The sequence below is a fragment of the Sus scrofa genome, chromosome 3 (assembly GCF_054392235.1).
Source record: "Sus scrofa isolate SSC_HxYL_T2T_F1_AM1 chromosome 3, Sscrofa_HxYL_maternal_Yorkshire_Landrace_v2.0, whole genome shotgun sequence".
NCBI classification, from domain to species: domain Eukaryota; kingdom Metazoa; phylum Chordata; class Mammalia; order Artiodactyla; family Suidae; genus Sus; species Sus scrofa.
In genome coordinates, this window is record NC_139385.1 from 27,953,580 (window position 1) to 27,972,594 (window position 19,015).

The window sequence follows — 19,015 nt, forward strand, 5'->3', positions numbered from 1 at the left end:
GGGAACCTCCATATGCCGTGAGAGCGGCCCGAGAAATGGCAAAAAGACAAAAAATAAAATAAAATAAAATAAAATTATATATAACTCCATCACTGTGCTATACACCTGAAGCTGACAACATTATAAATCAACTATACTTCCATTTTAATTAATTAATTATTTAAAAGAATGTTAGCAGACGGGAGTTCTCATCGTGGCACAGTGTTAACAAATCTGACTAGGAGCCATGACGTTGTGGGTTCGATCCCTGGCCTCGCTCAGTGGGTTAAGGATCCGCCGTTGCCGTGAGCTGTGCTGTAGGTCGCAGACGTGGCTTGGATCCTGCATTGTGTGGCTGTAGTGTATGTAGGCTGGCAGCTACAGCTCCAATTAGACCCCTAGCCTGGGAACCTCCATATGCCTCAGGTGCAGACTTCAAAAAGACAAAAGCCAACAAAAATTTAAAAAAAAAATGTTAGCGTAAAATAAAAAATGATCTTGGGCAAGTCACTTTCATGCTCTGGTCTTAGTTCCCCCTTTAGAAAACGAGAGGGTGAAGCTGGGTTTTCCCCAGGGGCCTTCAAGTTCCAACACCCTCTGCCATCCAGGCAGTTTGCAGCTCAGCCCCGCCTCTTCCTGTGCAGGCCGCCCTGTGAATTCACTGCTCAGTCTGAACAGCTTTCTTTCAGGGAATAGACCCACTGCAACAGATCACACCCTTGCGTTATAAATAAACCCTGCATCAGCCACAAAATATGCACACCCATCTTCCCCACCCCACCCCCAGTGGGGGCACTCTCAGCCATCGGGGAGGTGCAACCCCCCCTTCTCTATGTGCCTGCTGAGTGTGGGTCACCCCAAAGCAGGAGCAGGACCGGGGGTGACTCAACTTGCAAAGACACTGTCAGCTCGATTTCTTTCTTTCTTTTTTTTCTTTTTCTTTTTTTTTTTTTTTTTGCTTTTTAGGGCCCCCCTGCAGTACATGGAAGTTCCCAGGCTAAGGGTTGAATCAGAGCTACAGCTGCCAGCCACAGCCACAGCCACAGCCACGCGGGATCCGAGCCGCATCTGCAACCTACACTACAGCTCACGGCAACACCGGATCCTGAACATACTGAGCGCTGAGACCAGGGATCGAACCCGCATCCTCATGGGTACTAGTCGAGTTCCTTAACCACTGAGCCACTGTCAACTTGATTTCTGGGCTGAGCACTGTGCCTCCTCTGCCACAGAAGCCCTCAGCACACCCAAGCCTGCATTTCAGAAGAGCAGAGAAGCCCTCGTGGAGAAGGACATGCAGGGCGCTGCGGAAGCGAATGCCTACCCAGCCACCATTGGCACCTGGGACTCCAGGCACCACAGGCCAGGGTAGCTTCTGATCCTAATACTCCTAACGCTCAGCCCCAGAAACAAGCATCCTAAACCATTAGGTCCCTAGAGACAAGGACCCTAACTGAGGAAGTCAAGTCCTGTGCATGCTGACCTGCCACCCTGTCACCAAGAACAGCACTGGGATACCCCTCTGCTCAGCAGTTATGAAGAGCTCTCATGTGCCAAGCACTGTCACAGGTGGGGACTCATCCAACAGCACCGACCCCACCTTCAGGGATTTCTAGATTCCAGTGGGGATAACAATAATAATTATAATATATATTATTATTATAGTAACAGCTATTATTATAGCAACAGCTAACATATGCCAGGCACTGTTCTAAGAACTTTACATGTAAGTATCTCATTTGACCCTCACTGACCGTGTACCATAGATTTATTATCCCCCCCCCTTTTTTTTTTGGCTTTTTAAGGCCCTACCCGCGGCATATGGAGGTTCCCAGGCTAGGAGTCCCATCGGAGCTACCGCTGCCAGCCTACACCACAGCAGCATCAGATCCGAGCCACATCTGCGACCTACACCACAACTCACAGCAATGCCAGATTCTTAACTCACTGATCAAGGCAAGAGATTGAACCCGCAACCTCATGGTTCCTAGGCGGATTCGTTTCTGCTGTGCCATGATGGGAACTTCTTTATTATCCCCATTTTATAGGGGAGAAAACTGAGGCACAGAGAAGTTAAGTGACTTGCTTAAGGTCACACAGCTAGTAACGTGGACCCAGAATCTAGGCTTTCTGTTGCCACATAAATAAATGTTAAGTGACCCCTCTGATGTGTGACAGCAAGGAGAGGTATGCAGGGCTCTAAGAGTGCAAAATAGGGGAACTGGACCTGGTCAGAGAGGTCAGGGAGGGCTTCCCTGAGGAGGTGATGCTTGAGGTGTGGCCTAGAGAATGAGTACAAGTCAAGCAAGGTTTTTGTTTTCTTTTCTTTCTTTTTTTTTTTTTTTTTTTGTCTTTTTGCCTTTTCTAGGGCCGCTCCTGAGGCACATGGAGGTTCTCAGGCTAGGGGTCGAATTGGAGCTGTAGCCACCGGCCTACACCAGAGTCACAGCAATACGGGATCCGAGCCATGTCTGCAACCTACACCACAGCTTACGGCAATGCCGGATCCTTAACCCGCTGAGCAAGGCCAGGGAATGAACCCGCAACCTTATGGTTCCGAGTCGGATTCGTTTCTGCTGCGCCACGACGAGAACACCCCTCTTGTGCATTTTTAAAGTGTCAAACTAACATTAGGATGAACTGACTAGCTTTCAACCAAAATAACATGGCTATTTTTAAAAACTGTATTTATGTGATTGCTGTAGTGACATTATTATCCCATAGATTAACATTTAAAATTGCTGTAATAATATTGTGCAAACATAAAACCACCTTTGTGAAGGAATTTTTGTGGAAGTTTTTTTCTCTCTTGTCTTAGTATTGAATTGATTAAAAATCTTCCAGAATTAATATTCCTTTTTGTCCCTTTTTTAAAACACAAAAGATCACTTGTATCTGTTGTGGGGGGGAAAGGTGCCCCTTGGCAACCACAAGTCTGTTCTCCCTGTCTGTGAGTGCTTCTGCTTTGCAGATCGGTTCCTTTGTGCCATATTTCAGCTTCCACGAAGAAGTGATATGTGGTATGCGTCTTTCTCTTCAACCAGCTTCTTAAACCTGGATGCACATTAAAATCAATGGGGAGGCTTGGCATCCACAGATTCTGATTTCCTGTGTGTGATGGGCCCTGGCGCCAGTATTGGGTTCTCAGGCTCTGCAGATAATTCAAATAGCAACCAGGACTGAGACTGGAGGGAACTCAGCAGGAAGAAGAGACAGAAGCAGCCCGCAGAGGGAAGAGCTATGCAAATGCCTAGTGGTGGGAGGGCTGCTGGGGAGGACAAGAGACTGAAGGGAGCTCAGGGGGTGAAGAAGGAGGGTCAGGAAGAGGCCGGAGGGGAGCCAGGGCCAGGGCATGCAGGGCCTGTGAGCTGGGCGACCGTATCATTTATCTTCCAAGGGGGCCTCTTGTGAGAATGGCAGGCAAGGCAAAGGTTGCCAGTCCTTTGGGATCCCACTACAACAGATGAAGCAGGTCTGTTTATGGGCAAGCTTGACAAAGGAAGAGGTATGAGGATCCTGCTTATAAGCCACATCAGAGCATCGACTTTGCCTCCAGAACAATGGGGAGCCCCTGATGTGCATTCTGCAAGGACAACGACCAGATCACATCTGGGTTTTGGACAGAGGACTCCAGGGTAATATGGAAATGACAGGCTGATGAGACAGAAAGGAATCAGGACAAGAGGCTAGTGGTCCAGAGAGGGTGGACGGAGCCTAGGTCCTGTGTGGGGTTGGAGAGAAGTGGGTAGTATGTAGCACGGAGGTGAAAAGCAGACTCTAGAGCTAGACCAAGGTCAAATCCAAGTTCAGATCTTCTTACACATCATGTGATCTGGCAAGTAGGACACGTCTCTGCCTCAGTTTCCTCTTCTATGAAACGAGCTTTAAAAGGGCATCTATCAGGAGTTTCCACTGTGGTTCAATGGGATCAGAAGCATCTTGGGAGCCTTGGGAGGCAGGTTCAATCCCCAGCCCAGCCTGGCTCAGTGGGTTAAGGATCTGGCATTGCCGAAGCTGCCGCTTAGGTCAGAACTGAGGCTTGGATTTGATCCCTGGGAATCCATATGCTTGGGGGTTCCATACACCACAGGGCGGCCAAAAAAGAAAAGAAGAGAAAACAAAAGAGCACCTTTCTCATGGGGTGAGGACTCAATGAGTCAATCTATGTAAACCACTTAGAACAGAGCACTTGGCACTCGACTGGGGCTAACGCAGGCGCACATCAGTTATATTGCACTTGATTGCACTGCAAAGATACTGATGCACCGCAGAGATAGTGAGTTTCTTATAAAGTGAAGGTTTGTGGCAACTGTGCTTCAAGCAAGTCTATCAGCGGCATTTTTCCAACAGCATTTGCTCACTTCCTGTCTCTGTGTCACATTTCGGTAATTCTGGCAACATTTCAAACCCTCCACCAGCAAAAAAGATGACGACTGGCTGAAGGCTCACATGATAGTTAGCATTTTTTAGCAATAACATAGTTTAGAATTAAATTGTTTCTTTTTGTTTTGTTTGGGGTTTTTTGGCCGCACCCATGGCATACGGAAGTTCCCAGGCCAGAGATCAATTCTGAGCTGCAGCTGGGACCTACGCCACAGCTGCAACGACACCAAATCTTTAACCCACTGCATCAGGCTAGGGATGGAACCTGAGCCTCCAGAGCGACCCAAGCCACCATTGAAACAATGCTGGATCCTTAAACCCTCTGTGCCAGAGCGGGAACTCCTGTACTTTGTCTTTCAGACATAATGTTTTTGCATATTTAATAGACTGTAGTGTAAACACAACTTCTATATTCAGTGGAAAATCAGAAAATGCATGTGATATTCACATTATTACAGGGGTCTGGAACCCCACGCATAATATCGCCAAGGTATGCTTGTAAATGTTGGCTATAATTATTTAGGAGGCACAACAGGAGTTGGCAATGGAGAGAATACAAGGGCGGGGAAAGTCTGAGCACACAGACGAGGACCCAAGAATTGATCAGTGCTCAGTAGAATTTTGAAGATTCACAGTTAAGGCGTAAAGAGGATCAAAGACAGCAAGTTGCCTGCAGAAGGACTGAGATGCAGAATCAAGGAGCAGAGCCAGAACCTAAAGGCTGAATTCAAAGGCAAAAACAGGTCCAAGATTCTGAATCCAGCAAACACTTACATAACATGCAAGGCCCTGTTTTAAGCTCTTTGCATAAATTCACTTATTTAACACAACATCCCTGCAAAATAGGGAGAGTATCATCCTCACCTCCAAAATGAAGACACTGGGACCCAGAGAGGTTAAGTGGCTTATCCAAAGTCACACAGCTAGGAAGTAGCAGAACCGAGATTTGAACCCAGGCAGGTGAGTTCCAGAGTCCATATTTTTAATCAATAAGCAGGACCGGAAACCTGAGCCTCAACATTTTACTCTGCCCTCACCTCCAAATTACCATTGAAAGTACCAGAAGGTATTGTATAAAAATAGGAGAATCTATTTCAGCCTAGAAATCAGGGAAAGATGCCAAAGAAATGACAAAAAAAAAAAAAAAAAACCTTGAAATATTTTTCAATATATAGAAAAGGTGAGACTTGAATTGGGGAAAGGGCAGGCTGACCTGATTCTCCAGATTTAAAAGAACTACACACAGCAAGGTCTGATGGGGGGTGGGGGGAGCCTGAGCAAATACAGGAAGCCAAGTTGAGTCCTCGCAGGTCCCATGCAGTCCCTGGCAGCAGCAGGCATCCGATAAACATGCCAAATGATGAATGACTCGTTCTCAAAGACTTCAGGAGAAGCAAGCAGCTGCCAGATCCACCCACGGGTTCCACTGGACACCGAGCCTTCAAGGACAGCAGGGGGCGCTGCAGCGGCTGCTTCCTAAGCAGGGCTGTGCCGGGGCCAGAGAAATGGCTGTGCCCCGGCCAATTTCAAGCTCAACCAAGAGTTCCCACCCTGGCTCTGTGATAACGAACCTGACTAGGATCCACGAGGACTCGGATTCTATCTCAGTCTTGCTCAGTGGGTCGGGGACCCGGCGTTGCCGTGAGCTGTGGTGTAAGCCGCAGACACGGCTCGGATCCAGCGTCACTGTGGCTGTGGTGTAGACAGGCAGCTGCAGCTCCGATTAGACCCCTAGCCTGGGAACTTCCATATGCCACGGGTGTAGCCCTAAAATTGCAAAATAAAATAAATTTAAAATTAAAAAAAAATTTTTTTAAAATGCTGAACCATAGTGTCATGGAAAAGGGCCCTCTGCATATTTTTGAAGCTCCCTGCCTTGAATTGTTGCACCCTCCATACTCCCCATTCGATTCAGTCTACCTCCTCCCTTCTCTCTTCAAGGGTGCGGGGTGGTGGGGGGGACTTCTGCTGACAGTTCCCACCTACGCAGGTTATAAACTCATGATCCACAGAATGACTCTTGCCCCAAAACATGTTTAAAATACACCACCCATGTAACTCTTGAATTACTTGTCAGTATCCACAGTTAGGAGATCCAGACTTCTCTTGAAAAATTAGAAAATCTAGACCTTAGCCCTTTAAAGAACAGGATTTTTTTTTTTTTTTTTTTTAATGGAGCTGAGCCACGGCTGGCCCCCCTTTCAAACCAAGGTGCACACACCCTGATGGACACTCCCTATTATCACACCCTTGCCTCACGTACTGGCCTGGTCCTGGCTGGCTTTGAAGTTGGACATCCTGATAAACGGAATGTCACGCAGCCTTTTAAAGACACGTGGCCACAAACAAAACACTGAGGAAAGCAGCCATTATACAGACAGTCTCCTGTATAATCCCATGCGGAGAGAGTTCAAAGCAGACACTGTTTTGTCCACAGTGGTGGCACCATTGTGCATTCCCACCAAGATGGAGCAAGGGTCCCCATGTCGCCCCATCCTCCCCAACACATGTCTTGGGGGGGGGTCTGTCTCGATAAGAGCCAGCCTGATAGGTGTGAGGGCTCCCCGTGGGCTTGATTTGCATTTCCTGATGATGACTGAGTGTCTTTTCATATAGCTGTTGCCCACGTGGGCATCCTTCTTAGAGAAATGTCTATTCCAGTCATCAGCCCATTTGGAGATTTCTCAGAGATAAAAAAAAAAAAAAACACTCCTGTATGATCCAGAAATCCCGCTTCTGGTTATTTATCCAAAACAACTGAAATCCAGACCAGAGAGAGATTTTAGCACTCCTATGTTCACGCAGCATGATCCACAACGGCGAGGAAACAACCTAAGGGTCCCCGAGCCAATGAATGGTTACGGAAAATGAGGTGCATTCATACCACAGAGTACTCTTCAGGCTTAAGAAAGAAGGGGCTTTTTTTTTTTTTTTTTTTTGGTCATTTTGCCATTTCTTGGGCCGCTCCCTCGGCATATGGAGGTTCCCAGGCTAGGGGTCCAATCGGAGCTGTAGCCCCCGGCCTACGCCAGAGCCACAGCAACGCAGGATCCAAGCCGCGTCTGCAACCTACACCACAGCTCACGGCAATGCCGGATCGTTAACCCACTGAGCAAGGCCAGGGACCGAACCCGCAACCTCATGGTTCCTAGTCGGATTCGTTAACCACTGCGCCACGATGGGAACTCCAGAAGGGGATTCTAATCAGATTGTTATGATCATTATACAACTACAGATGTGATTAATTCATTTGAATAATTTTAAAAAATTAAAAAAAAAAAAGAAAGAAAGAAAGGGAGGGATTCTGCAACACAGGACAACACGGAAGACCTTTGAGGAACTTAGGTCCAGTTATTGAAATAAGCCGGACATAGAAAGACAAATGCTGCCTAATTCCATTCATATGAGGTACCTAAGATCGATAAATTCATAGAATCCAAGAGTGGAGGGGTGGTTGCTGGAGGCTGGGGAGGGGGAAATGGGAAGTGACTAAACCCGTGGGCACAAAGCTTCCGGGAAGCAAGATGAGTAAGCTCTAGAGACCTGGACAATATCGCATCTAGAGTCAAAAACACTGTACTGCATACTCAGAAGTGTGTTAAGAGGGTAGATCTTGGAGTTCTGGTCATGGCTCAGAGGAAACGAATCCGACTAGGAACCATGAGGTTGCAGATTCGATCCCTGGCCTCGCTCAGTGGGTTAAGGATCCCGCATTGCTGAGAGCTGTGGCGGAGGTCAGACACGGCTTGGATACTGTATGGCTGTGGCTGTGGTGTAGGCGGGCAGCTGTAGCTCTGACTGGACCCCTAGCCTGGGAACCTCCATATGCCACGGCGGGGCGGGAGGTGGGGCTAAAAAGCAAAAAAAAAAAAAAAAAAGAGGGTAAATCTCATGTTAGGTATTCTTTCCACTATAAGATGAAATGGAATAAGATAAAACTAAATAGTTCGAAGAAATAAAGCAAGCAAGCCAGCCAATGGCTGTTGGCCTGGGTAGTGATTACGTTGATGGAATGGCTTGGAGGTGTAGGGGTTACAAGGGAGGACAGAAGGGCATCAGGGGTTCTGGTCACAGAGAAATGTTCTCTGTGTGAGAATTCATGATGATGGACACTTTTTTTTTTCTCTTTTTCTCTTTTATGGCTGCACCTGCAGCACAGGGAAACTCCCAAGTTAGGGGTTGAATCGGAGCTGCAGCTGTGATCTATGCCACAGCCATGGGCACACCGGATCAGAGCCATATCTTCGACCTGCACCGCAGCTTGCAGCAATGCCAGATCCTTAACCTACTGAGCAAGGTCAGGGATTGAACCCGCATCCTCATAGAGACGATATCGGGTTCTTAACCCGCTGAGCCACAACGGGAATGCCCCAGATGAACACTTTTCATGTACAATAACTAGTTTTCGAAAACCATGTAGCCAGCCCAGACTCAAAGTGGCACCTCTGAATCCAAATTCTAAATTCCCAGAAGGATGAATCTGATTGATCCAGTTTGGGGCGGATGTCCACGTGTAGCTGGACCCAGCAGAGCTGAGGCTACAGGGTCAGCCTCTGGGGGTACAGGTGTCTGCTTCAGGTAGATTTTTGAGGTGAAGTTGGTTGAAGCAAAGAAGCAGTTTGGGGTGCTAGGTAAGAACCCAGATCGCAGTCAGCCTGCCTGTGGTATGAATCCTGGCTTTACCACTCACTGGGCATGGGGCCCTAGGCAAGTCTCTCAGGGTCTGAGTGCCTCCGTTTTCTCATCTGTAAAATGAGATTGAGAACAGTGGTACCCATCTCACCGCATGTAATGAAGGATAGAGAGACATACATAAAGTGCTTAAACAGAATCACATCTACGAGGGCTAGCCCTTGCATATTATTATTGAAGGAAAACACTTGCAAATATCCTAGTTCCACAAAAAGAAACTCATGGACTTGGAGAACAGACGCGTGGTTGCCAAGGGGGAAGGTGAGAGTGTGGGATGGACTGGGAGTCTGGGGTTCATCGCTGCAAACTATGGCCTTTGGAGTGGATGAGCCATGAGATGCTGCTGCATAGCCCACGGAACTCTATCTCGTCACTTAGATGGAGCCTGATGGAGGATAATGGGGGAAAAAGAACGTATATATGTCTGTGTGACTGGGTCACTTTGCTGCACAGTAGAAAACTGACAGAATACAGAATTACACCAACTGTGATGGAAAAAAATAAAAAGACAGAGAAAAAGAATAAGAAAGGTCCTAGAATCCCAGCCCATCAGAGTTGGGAAGAGCCCCTCTGACTCCAGAACCAGCGCCTTTCAAAGGCTGCCTCTGTCCAAGGTCATCTGCCTTTGATTTCTCTATTTCCCCCAAGCCTGCAGCCTCCACAGGCTGAGGTCTTCTGGGAAATTGCCTTTATCAGGCTCTGAGGCTGGTCCCGCCACCCAACCAGGAGAAGCCAAAATAATTCATGAGACAAGGGCATCCCTGCCTCATTTAGTCCCAGCCCTCTGCCCTGTGTGCAAAGGAGAAACAGTTGGTTTCCCTTCTCCCAATGCTGCACACCCCTGGGTTCGCCTCTTCCTTTGCAGCATGAAGCTCTGTCTCTCTGTGACAGTGAGGGACCAGGGGCTGTCGAGAAGCAATTCATTCTGACCTTTATAGGCAGGCTCTGCATTGCAGAGGCCATCACTGGCACGTGGCAAACGGGAGCAGAAGAATCAGGTAGAATTCATTTCACGGTCAAAAGAATCCCATGTTGGAGTTCCCGACATGGTGCACCGGAAACGAATCCAACCGGGAACCATGAGGTTGCGGGTTCGATTCCTGGCCCTGCTTGGTGGGTTAAGGATCTGGCGTTGCTGTGAGCTGTGGTGTAGGTTGCAGACACCGCTCGGATCTGGCATTGCTGTGGCTCTGGTATAGGCCAGCAGCTACAGCTCTGATTAGACCCCTAGCCTAGGAACCTCCATATGCCGTGGGTGCGGCCCTAAAAAGACAAAAAAAAAAGAATCACATGTTACCATATTACCATCATTTCAATTAGACTTCTCCCCACCCAACCAGTCCATGGGAGGTGTCTCTGTGTTTCCATTTGATGACAAGCAAGATGGATGCACACTCTGTCAAAAAATAAGGCTGGACTAGAGTTCCCATCATGGCTCAGTGGTTAATGAATCTGACTCGCATCCATGAGGACACAGGTTCAAGCCCTGGCCTAACTCAGTGGGTTAAGGATCTGGCGTTGCCGTGAGCTGTGGTGTAGGCTGCAGACTCGGCTCAGATCCTGCGTTGCTATGGCTGTGGCGTAGGCTGGTGGCTAAAGCTCTGATTAGACCCCTAGCCTGAGAACCTCCAAATGCCGCAGGTACGACCCTAAAAAGAAAAAATAATAATAATAATGCTGGGCTTTTGAAACTCACACTCTAAGACTTGTTACCAGTGGGGGTAACAACATTAATTAGCACCTCCTCTGTGCCAGGCATAGCAAGACACACCAAACAAGGATTCACTCATTCATTCCTCACCTGAAGCCTTTAAGGCAGGTGCTATTTTATTCTCTTCTTACAGAAGAGGAAACTGAGGCAGCGAGGTTAGGTAACCAGCCCAAGATTACTAGTTAGTGGCAAACCTGGAACTCAAACCACCCCCCCATTCTGGTTTCAGAACCACTCTACAATCGAACCATCTGTTGCTTTCCTAACTTGACAACCCAGCAGAATTAACCGAGGGGCCTCCAAAGACAGATCACCAGACCCTTGTCTGCATCTCTGTGTCTATTTTGGCAGGCTACCCAAATAATCCTTCAGCAGGCAACCTCTCTGATTTCTGCAAAGAAGCACTGAGAAATTGCAGTGGGTCTTTTTTGGTTTTTGTTTGTCTTTTTGCCATTTCTTGGGCCACTCCCTCGGCATACGGAGGTTCCCAGGCTAGGGATCTAATTAGAGCTGTAGCCGCTGGCCTACACCACAGCCACAGCCACGCTGGATCCAAGTTGTACCGCAACCTACACCACAGCTCACAGCAATGCCGTCATCCACTGAGGGAGGCCAGGCATCAAACCCACATCCTCATGGATACTAGTCAGATTCGCTCCCACTGTACCACCACGGCAAGTCCCACAATACCTGCTTAAATGGTTAGTGACAGCCTAGACTTTGAGCTACACAGGCCAACCCTCGGCATGTGGGCCAGCCCCCTTATAAGGCATGCTTCTGCCACGTGGAACACATACCCCGGCTACGGAGTACTTTCGTTGTGAACGTAGAAGTTACGGACGGCCGTGTTAAGGAATAAAGAATAGTCCTTTCAGATTTAGACAGTTAATAGGTAAATGAGGGGGGCTGAGAGCGAGCGAGAGAGAGAGAGAGACAGAGACAGAGAGAAAGAGAGAGAGAGAGACAGAAAGAGAGAGAGAGAAAGAAATCTGATCCCTGGGAGTTCCTGTCATGGCTCAGCGGTTAGCGAACCCAACTAGCATCCATGAGGACACGGGTTCAATCCCTGGCTCTGTGGGTGAAGGATCCGGTGTTGCCATGAGCCAGATGGCAAAGGAACCCCAACAAACACAGTCCCTGGAAGTCAGCCTCTCAGCGGAGACACTGTTAGGGGACCACAGGCTGAAACCGCCCAGCATGATACAGCTGCTTCAACGAGTCGTCTCCCAACAAGAGGCTCTGATAAGGATCAGGGTGCTGCCCTGAGATTAAGGGAGAGAGTTTTGGAGGGGCCCGTACGAGGGAGGAGATGACCAACTTCCCACACGTGCCACCAAGAAGGACCCTGGGCCCAGACCAAGTGCAGGCCAAGCAAGACGACTTGGCCAGAGACAACCCCTTTTAAACGAACCCCATTTCCAGAAAACCTGAGGCCGCACAGGGCAGAGCCATTCTCCTGGGTTCCCCTGCCCTGCTGCTCTCCGCCTGGGTGCCCCTTCCCAATAAACCCCCTTGCTTGGTCAGCACGTGTGTCTCCTCGGACGATTCATTTCCCAGTCTCGGGCCATGGAAGAGGTTCCCCCTTCCTGCAACAAAAGTGGAATGGATCTAGAAGGGCAAAGGAGACCGCTGGCACTGCAGGTGAGGGGCAGTGGGGCAGACTGCAAAATGACCATAAATGCCCCCCATGCCTCCCTCCCACCCCCCCGCCCCACTGCCCCCTTCCCTGTCCCCCCCCCCCGCCCCCCGGTCCTGTATGCATCTCTGCAGTGAGACTTTGCAGCCCCTCCCATCCAGAGATGAAGTCTAGTTTTCCTACCCTTGAATTTGGTCTCGGCCAAAACCACTGTGATAGAAGCAAAAGCTTGAAAACCACCTGTGCTTTGGGGATTTCCCTCTCTTGCTGTGCTTGAAACCCTGAGACCAGCATGTGGATAAGCCTGATCTTACCTCATGGATGAAAGCAGACCACGTGGAAGAGGAAGGAAGTGCCCCAGCCAACAGGCTGCCAAGTGTCCGTCGTGTTTCGCAAGGCTCTCCCAGGTCACCCCGCACTAGTCAAGTCACTAGCTGACCCAACACATGACACAGTGGGGATCAGCTGCACAGACCCAGATCAGAAGAATGACCCCAGCAGTCCACAGAATCATGAGAAACAATAAAGTGCTGATTTGTTTCAAGCCACTACATTTGGGGGAGTGTTTGTTACACAGCAAAGCTAACTGATACAGCTGAGGACAAGAAAGCATCTTGCAAGTACTGGAGCCTCAGTTCCAGGGTCTGAAGCCCTGGTCCCTGAAGCTCTTCCTTCTCATTGGCCTTCCCATTGAGCCAATCTCTTTTCCTACTGCTACTCTGAGTTGGATTTATCTTGTTTTCAATGTTTAAAAACTGGGAAGGGTTGCTTTTTATCTGTAATCTGACACCATTTAAAATGAGCACATGAGGCATCAAAGGACCTACAAGGATATATTATAAACATGGGGAATATAGCCAATATTTTATAATAACTATAAATAGAGTATAACCTTTAAAATTGTGAATCACTATATGATACACCTGTCACTTATATAACCTGGCGCATCAACTATACCTCAAGTAAAAAAGCAAATCACATCAAAGAAAAAAGAAACCTAAAGATATGTGAAGACAACTGGCTCCTCATTATGAAAATCAAAACAAAATAAAAGAAAATCAACAGAAATCTTCATGCTTCTAAAGTTTAAAATAAATTACCCACGAAGTCTATTTTTCGGAGCTTGGGGAGCAGAAATGTTCCTTAGACAATGCTCTCCCTTCTCTCTTGATTAGTCGCCTGTTCTGGTTTTCAATTTCTTCTTCAGACAAAATTGCTAATGTAGAATTTCCTAGAAAACCATTCATTCCAAGCAGATTTTCAAATCCATTAGCATTTATATCCATATTTGTTTTAATATATAAATATAGCAATCTTTTACAATTTCCTTTTGTTTCCCTTTTATGAAATTGTCCACGCTTAACACATGATGGAGCGTGTTTAAGATGTTTCTTCACAAAGGAAGACTTTGATTGAGAAACACAGAAGGATTCACTCAACCTGAGTGCCCATGTCTTTCACTGACCCAATTTAGTAAAAGAATCAGAAGGACACAGGTCATAACAAGGGGTCAGCACCTTTGAATGATAAGAATGATATGAATGAGAAGAAGTGATTTCTAAAACCAAAAAAATGCTGAAGAAATTATCTTTAGACAAACCAGCTCAGGCGTCCTTTTGTACTTTCGTGCTACCTGGCACAGAGCCTCTGCTCAATAAAGTTAGCGATAATTATTATTATCTATGATTCCTTGGCAGGGTCAGAGTGTAACCTGCATCCCTTCCTGCGTAAGAAAGACTCCTTCAGGGATGAATAATAATTTAGAAACCATTTACCGAGAGCCTTCTTTGTACCAGACACTATTCTGGATGTAGTTCAAGCACTCTTTGATTGAATCCTCACCCCCAAACTATGATTTATGTCTTATTTTCCCCCATTTTAAAGCTATCAACGAAAGGTCACAGGACTGAAATTCTTTCCCCAAGATCAATGGAGCCATAAATGTCTGCACTGGAATCTGACACCAAGGTTTCCTGGCTCCAAAGTCTAGGTCCTTTTCTCAGCATCGCACTACAGAATTTGAGGTTTTATGGAAAGTGATGGAAATGGAGCCAGTCATTACCTCCTGAGGGCTTGGCCTGCGGGGAGGAAGGGAGAGAATTAGCAGTACATCCATGATTAGGTGAAGCAATGGAAGCGCCTGCACCAAGGGCTCCTGATGTGACAGGCTCTGTATTTAGACTTTCACGCGATGGCTCTTTCATCCATCTGCAGCTAATCCTTCCATGGCTGTCATAGTTAACTCAATTTCACTTTAAGGATTTTTAAAAAAATTATTCCGACAAACCTACGTGGTTGGTACTAACATCTCAGCTTACGGATAAGGAAACAGAGCCACAGAGAAGGGAAATGACACACTCACGGTTACCCCATGAGTAAGTGGTGGAGCCAGAACCTGAACTCAGGTATGACTGACCTCTGCGTCCATACTCTTAACCACCATTGTCTCTGAGCATGAGCCATAGCTTGGCCAGCTTCCCGGTGGTAGCTGGAGGGGCTACATCAGCCAGGGCAGAGAGTAGACGAGATGGGCTCTCCTAACAGGGCTGTCCATGACTCTGTGGACCACACTGAGACCTGCAGGTCTTTTACGAGGTCCAGGGTGATGGCCTCCAGAGGGTCTGCTCCACAGCGCCCCCTACAGGATCTGCCGTGGCTTAACCAGAGATTCCTCCCCTCCCATGAACAGTCAGGCCTTATGCTTGACCATCTGAATTTGGCCTTGGCCGTGAGACTACTTGGCCCAGTGGGACATTATCAAACATGAGGCACAGACTGAAAGAGCATTAATGCCTTGAGACGTGCTCTCTTGCTCTTCTTGGAACCCTGAAACCACCACATGAACAAGCCAGAGCTAGCCAGCTGGAGGATGAGAGGCCAGGTGGAAGGAAACCAAGGCACCCAGGCCAACAACCCGCTTACTGCCTGTCCTGTGAATGGGGCCACCCCAGATCACCTAGCAACTAGATATCCACAGACACAGATGAGAACCCCTACTTTTCATACCCAGGGCAGGCACCTCACTTGACTCAACCTAGCTCTGGCCCTCAGAGATCTTTTGTGTTCTGAGATCTCTTGGGACACTGGGCAGGTGGTCAGTATCATTAAGTGCTGAGTAACTGTAACGTCCATATGAAATGCTCTGGGCAGTACCAGAGACTTGATCTCCCTGTGAGGTCCAAGAACAACAGGATGGAAGGTTTCCCACCAGATGAAACCAAGAACCAGCAGGAGGCCTCTAGCTGCCCAGAAGTAACATCCAGGAACTCTTCTGGGTTTTGGGTTTTTTTTTATCTTTTTGCCATTTCTTGGGCGGCTCCCGCGGCATATGGAGGTTCCCAGGCTAGGGGACGAATTGGAGCTGTAGCCACCGGCCTACACCAGAGCCACAGCAACTCGGGATCCGAGCCGCGTCTGCAACCTACACCACAGCTCACAGCAACGCTGCATCCTCCATCCACTGAGCAAGGCCAGGGACCGAACCCACAACCTCATGTCTTCTGGGGTTTTTGTTTGTTGGTTTGTTTTGCTTTTTAGGGCCGCACCTGAGGCATATGGAAGTTCCCTGGCTAGGGGTCAAATGGGAGCTGTGGCTGCTGGCCACACCAGAGCCACAGCACCGTGGGATCTGAGCCACATCTGCAACCTACACCCCAGCTCGTGGAAACACTGGCTCTTTAACCCACTGAGCAAGACGAGGGATCAAACCTGCATCATCATGGATACTAGTGGGGCTCATTATTGCTGAGCCACAACGGGAACTTCCCTCTGCTGTGTTTGGAGGTCCCCCTATGATGGGTTCCCATATGTATTGTCTATTCTTATTGACATTGAATGGATGGTTCCATAGCTGGGTTCCCTGGGACAGAATCTGATTCATAAAATTCCTTCAAGTAGCCTAATACGCCATGATGGAGATATAGAAGGATGCCAACCACACAAAGATCTTCTACTATCCAGACTCTTCCCTGACTCAGACTGGATGTGGACTGGCAAGGGGTAGACAAAACCTAGCACATTCCTATTTCAGGGCTGCAAACTGTGCTTTCCTCTCCATGACCCTGTTGCATACCAGCCCCTCCAAGGTCACACAGGAGGAGGGCACCCCTCTGTACCTGCCAGGAGCCTCAGGGAGCCTGGCCAGGTTGGCAAGCAGGTGTGACCAGATCTTTAATCATGCCTCCAACCATGGAAAGAGAAAGGTCAATGAATGGAATCAAACCTCTTCTGGAGTCTGGACCCATTCATCATCCTTGGTGCCAACTGGCTTTCTTGGAACCGTGTCCAGAGAGAGAATCATTTCAGGTAGGCTGCCAGGTCTGATGCATGCAGGCGGCAGGGAGTCCAGCCTGCTCTCCCCACGGCCAAGGCGATGAATGGCTGCACTGGTCCATTCACACAGAGCGGGGGTGCCTACCACGTATGGCGCCTACACTTAAGGATTGCCAGGTGGCAGGCAGGAGACCTCTTCATTCTTCAGACGTACTGTCCTGGCTGTCTGCCCAGCATATATTATCATCTTCACATAAACAGCCCTTGCCGGGTACCAGACACGGTCCTATGTGTACACACTGGATACTCGCAGCAAGGTGATAAGGTAAAGGACTATTATTTTCTTCATTTCCAACTAAGGAATCTAAAGCATGGAGGGATTTCAGTACTTTGCCCAAGGTCACACATAGGTGAGCCTAGGAGGGCTGGCTCCATCCACAGCCTAAGATTCGAACCAGCACACATTACTGCTTCTCTAGTTTTCCTCTGAGGGATCCCCTCTCCCCCCAGCTCTCAAGTCATGGGGTGGGCACACGGGCCCTTCTCACTAGCAGAAAGCACCATGGCCAGGCCTGCCAATCCGCATCAGCACCCTCCTGGTTATATGTGACCAGGGTAGCACTTGTTCCTGGAATGGTAGCACTGATACGACATATGACAAAAGGTCCCGCCAGCCATTGTGCTCCCCTGGGAGAAAAACCTTCTTGAAGCAGAAACTACGACAGACGGAAGGGTGAGCCCAGAACTGGAGAAAGAGTCCCAAGGACTTGGTTTTAACACCTTGATTCACTGTATCTGAAGCCAGCCTTACCCTTAGGTTTTTCAGTTTCGGGGACCATATTCCCCTTGTCACATAAAACCATTTGAGCTGAGTTTCTATCTTAAGCAACCTTAAAAGGCAGCGAATATAAAGAGAGATGGGCAACCCCATTCTCTGGGCTGGTCTCTGAGTACCAGGCCTCAGGCCACGTGAACATTCAGAGCTGCACAATGGAGGCAGGCTGTCCCCCTAAGCCTCCCTGCCTGCGTTCCTAGGTATGAGAGATGGAATGGCACTAACAGGGCCAGGAAGTGGGATCTGAGAGAACATGAAGAATGATCCCATCTTGTTAAGGATCCAGTGTTGCCGTGAGCTGTGGTGTAGATCGCAGACGAGGCTCGGATCTCACATTGCTGTGGCTGTGGTGTAGGCCAGCAGCTGCAGCTCTGATACCAACCCTAGCCTGGGAAATTCCATATATTGCAGGTGAGGCCCTAAAAAGACCCCAAAAAAGAGCACTAGGGGTGATAGCTGCACAGAAGGTACGCTGAACGCTGTTCTTAACTGGGCAGTGGAAGAGTGTGCCTGGTGGGAAGGTCCATCCAGGACAGTTTCAGCCACATGGAAAAGAATACCCCATAGCATGAGACTTTACCAGTAAGAAGAGCAAAAAAGTCTTATCTCACACGTGCAGTCTCAGCATAAGAGAACTCGGAAATGGCTCACCAGCTCACCCATGTCACCCATGACCCAGATCCCTTTCATGCTTCTCTGCCATGCTCAGGATGTCACTGCTGTCTCTCTCATTGACCCAAAAGGGCTGCCACACCTCCGTGCATTACATCCTACCGCAAAAATGTCCAAAGAACAAAGAAAGGAATGTCTTCTCTTATCAGAAGGGAAAGTCTTTTCTAGAAGCCCTGCCCTGACATCCCCACAGAGCCCAATGAGCAGAGCTGGATCATAAGCTGGCTCACTAGCTACAAGGGGGCAGGGGCCAGAAAAGCAAGCATCAGACATTTCAGCTTTTAGCATGACAGCTCGCCTCTGCCAAAAAGAAGAGGCTGAGATCTAGGAATGGCTATTGGGTAAGCAATCAACATGGTACCCCAAGCTTCAGGTAAACTTGTACCAGGACTTTCACCATAATTTTCTCGCACTCACCGTGTCATTCCCTCCATATTTTCCTGGAGTCCGTTTCTTCTTTGTTTCCCCTAAACCCCTTCCCTTAGGTAGGAAATTTCACATCCCCACCCTAAATGCAAAACCACAACCAGCTACATGTTTCTAATCCATCTTAAAATAAATTTGTAATGATGGAAACAAAAAAAATCATTCGCCCGTTTTACCCAGAAGCACCCCTTGTCCCACCAGCCATAATCACATGCTGGGAAGCACCATAGCAGCATAAGCGCCCTTCCTCCTAATTCTTGCACCCTAGTAGCAAGAATTCCCCCACCAAAGAGCTATACAAGACCTTGAAAGGTACTGTCCTAACTACCTCTTTACAGGAGCCCTAAGCATTTAGCATCCTCCCACTCGATCATGCCTCAATTATAAAGATGGAGACATTTTGCAAAAT

The 19,015-nt window shown here is 48.3% G+C and overlaps 1 protein-coding gene across 17 annotated transcripts in view; it reads right to left on the reverse strand.

The window, feature by feature from the left end:
- PRKCB (protein kinase C beta) overlaps window positions 1-19,015 on the reverse strand; it is a 386,628-nt gene that overhangs the window by 203,141 nt on the left and 164,472 nt on the right. The window lies entirely within an intron of this gene.